The sequence below is a fragment of the Mus musculus genome, chromosome 15, assembly GCF_000001635.26.
Source record: "Mus musculus strain C57BL/6J chromosome 15, GRCm38.p6 C57BL/6J".
Lineage (NCBI taxonomy): Eukaryota > Metazoa > Chordata > Mammalia > Rodentia > Muridae > Mus > Mus musculus.
In genome coordinates, this window is record NC_000081.6 from 14,465,240 (window position 1) to 14,469,010 (window position 3,771).

The 3,771-nt window shown below is 40.7% G+C and overlaps 1 pseudogene; it reads left to right on the top strand.

Moving 5' to 3' along the window:
• Nucleotides 1-544: 544 nt before the first annotated feature.
• Gm9630 lies at nt 545-1,430 on the top strand (annotated as a pseudogene).
• Nucleotides 1,431-3,771: the final 2,341 nt, after the last annotated feature.

Consider the following 3,771-nt stretch of genomic DNA (forward strand, 5'->3'; position numbering starts at 1 on the left):
TTCTTTCCCAAAAGTCACACTATATGGCATACACACACACACACACACACACACACACACACACACACACACACACACACACATATATATGGATATATGGTCTGGTCATTTTTTTCCAGTAATTCTTATGGGGAACAACTACAGAGCTATATCCTCTTTCTTAATTCCACTTTTAAAGAAATTTTAGCTAAATGTGTGCCAGAAAAAAAAAGAAGTCTTAAACTTTGGGTTTTTAGGTGAAAATTCAAATGTAAAAATTTTCAGTGCATTCATTTATGGGAGTCCTTTTCAAGATGAAACAAAAATGAATCTTGATGATGCTTTTGAGGTTGAGACCACTGACAAAGGAAGCAGATCTGGGTGGTCTCAGCTAGGTGGCTGCCTTGGAGCTGCAAAGTTTGGCTGTGGTGGCAAGTGGGTTTGGGCGGCTCCTTGATGAGTGAAGGTGATGACCTCAGAGGTTCCTCTTGACCCTATTAATGTCAGGGCCAATCCTGATGGTGCCCTAGAGCCTGGTCTTTCTGGGGCAGTGGCGGGAGCGGCCATGTTGGATGTGACCCAGAGTCTGCTGTAGCGCTGGGGCACCAGTCTTAGCACATTCAGGGCCAGCTGGTGGAGGCAATAGACAGTATCAGCTATTAGCAAGACACTTACAGAAGGAGGCCCAAGCTCAACACAATAATTCTGAAATCACAGAAGAACAAAGGAAAACCCTAGGCAAAATTGCAACACATTTGTAATTGCAAAGTGCAGCGTTACTGTCCACACTGTCCCATTAAGAGTTTAAACTGGAGGACCTGAGGAAGCTAGAACCAATCCTGAAGAATATTCGTACATTTAATAAAGAAATCCCATTTGATGTTCAGTCCTATCCCATCAAGATGGATTTTAGCAGCTGGTGAAGAAGAGAATTTGCAATTTGAAGATGATGAAAAAGGTGGTGCTGGAGCCAGGACCGTCTGATTTTTTTTTTTTTCTCTGCTAGAGTTTCTGGTAATTTATTGCCGAGGTTGTCATCAGAACCAGGGATGATGTTACTCACAACCAGGATTGAGAGAATTAGTCTGAAAGATGGGGGGGGGGGGGCAGTGCATCGGTCCATGAATGGCTTAGATTTAACTCCCATACAAGATACTCCCGTGGCTTCAAGAAAAGAAGATACTTGCGTTCATTTTAATGTGGACATTGAGCTCCAGAAACACGTTGGAAAGTTAACCAAAGGTGTGGCCATGTTCTTTGAATTCAAACATTACAGGCCTAAAACGAGGTTTACCAAGTGTTTTGCCTTCCTGGAGGTAGACAAAATTAAACCTTGGCCAATCAAAATAGAACTATACAAGGGACCCAGTGACTTTAAAAGAAAGAAATTGCAATTATTGCCCAAGAAACCACTTTATCCTCATCAACATCCAAGTTTGCACAAGGAATGATCCTGATGCAAATAACCAAGAGCTTGTGTGACTTTTACCACTCAGAACCAATCATAGCTCTGTGTAGCATAATCACCCTTCATCAGATCACCCTTCATCAGATCACCCTTCATCAGATCACCCTTCATCAGATCACCCTTCATCAGATCACCCTTCATCAGATCACCCTTCATCAGATCACCCTTCATCAGGCAGGCTATGAGCCCTACCCATGCCATTTGACCAAGCAAGTCTATTGCACAGCCAGATCCCATATCAAAACTTCAGCAAGTCACTGACCTACCCTAAGAATGTGTTACAGTTTACATCTCTGCTCCCTTCTGCTCCAGTACATTCTCCTGGTTTCAATGTCATCCTGTGAGTTGAGGTGAGTAGAACTGTTCTGAGAGGAACTGGACTAGTTACATTGCTTAGCCAAGTATCCTTAGAAGAAACCTAGCCTGATGCCTTGGGTCTCCTGCACAGAAAGTGTGAGCTGGCCAGATGAGAATCCCACACTGAGTGTTCCCTGCATACCCAGATTGACTTCCTGAAGAGAGCAGGTTTATAGTCAGGTGGGTCATGTGATCTTCTCTATTGTACTGCTAATTCTTTCTGGTAGGTTCTAGGCTTAACACTGGAACTATCCATCTCAGAATAGCTAGGGATTAGAAAATGTGTTTACAATATCTTTTAAATTGTATCACTTAGGAAGAGTTGGGTCAGATGATAAGTTGTTGCAGGATAGCTGTTGCTTTCCTGACCAACCTTTGTGAGAACTTAAGACATCATAACTCTCCTAAGTATACAAAATTTTTGAAAGAATGTCTATTTTTTAAATATAGGTAGATAGAGTTGCCATTTATTTCCTATTTAGATATACAGTCATTCATCCATATGAAAATATGCGGGTCATTAGTTTATTTTGAATGGACTATTTACTTTTGGTGCAAGGAGGCATTAATAAAACTTTGAAAGCAAAAAAAAAAAAAAAGAGCAGTTCTGGAATAGAGAATATCTGGGGAATTTGGTTGGTTGGTATCTTTGATGGAGAAATTTCTAGCTGTGAATTTTCTAACAAAGATAAAGGTACACATTTTCTTTTTGAAATTTTCTGAGTCTCCTATTTTAAATGCATACGTAGAAATGCTGAGACATAACAGAAGAAACAGAAAATGGCTAAGGAATTCATCAAACAGAAACAAATAATCTAGAAGGTCCATATCCACATCCTAAATTATTAAAAGATGAAATTATAAAATTACCACTCTGTCTTAAGAGCAGGCTTCAAGGTACAATATATTTTGTTTTCCAAGATTGCTGAGAGGAACTGGCAGGGCTCTGTTAATTATACAAATAAAGCTACTAGCTTAGTAGTTCTCAAATATCCTAAGGCTATGACCCTTTAACACAGTTCCTCAGTTTGTCGTAACCCCCAACCATAAAATTAGTTCCATCACTGCTTCATAACTGTATTTTTGCTCCTGTGAATCATAATGTGAATATCTGTGTTTTCTGAGTGACTTACATGATTCCTATGAAAGGGTGATTGAACCCACAGAGGGGTTGAAACCCACCAGTTGAGAACAGTTGTCCTAGCTGAACAGTGGCCCAGATTCAGGATGTCTGGAGTCTCAGTTGATACCATGCTGATAAAGATACTGATCCCCACAGTGAGACTGAACTGTTCTCAGTAGACATAGTAGGCTCCAGAGCTGAGTAGTGTCGCCAGCTACGGAGAGCAGTGAAGAAGAAAACTACTTTATCTTGTTTCTGAAGACTCCCCTTCTACCCATCGGTGCCCACTGAATACTTTGAAGTTGTAGTAAACTTTAAAGTGTTGAAGAGCAGAGTGGTCTTTTAAAAAAGGAAGCCTTTGAGGATGATTCTGTGAACTGTCCCCAGCACTTTGAAGCAAGGTGTGTCCCTGTGACTACTTGGGCTGATGAAATGTTAGTGGAAATCATCTGTGAAACTTTAAAGTTGGATCTTAGAACTTCTCACGCGGGACTCAAACTATCTCTTGACCTAATGGCCTGATAGAAGAGACTTTGATTTTTACATGATGCAGTTACACAACTGTGCAGCCTGAGTTATCACATGTCCAAAGCTACTCTGAAAAAATAATTCTGTTTACTTGTATTGAATGAAGATGCAAAACACAAATTGACTCTCTCTCCCTCCCTCCCTCTCTCTCCTCTGTGTGTGTGTGTGTGTGTGTGTTTGTGTGTGTGTGTATTTGCATAAGTGATCTGAAATATTCTGGAAGCATCCTCCTTTATGAATAGTTCTCATGTTATCTGAAGATTCTATGCAGGCTGCTGAAGACCAGAAGTCAACCAGCAGTAGTACCCTACTCTAA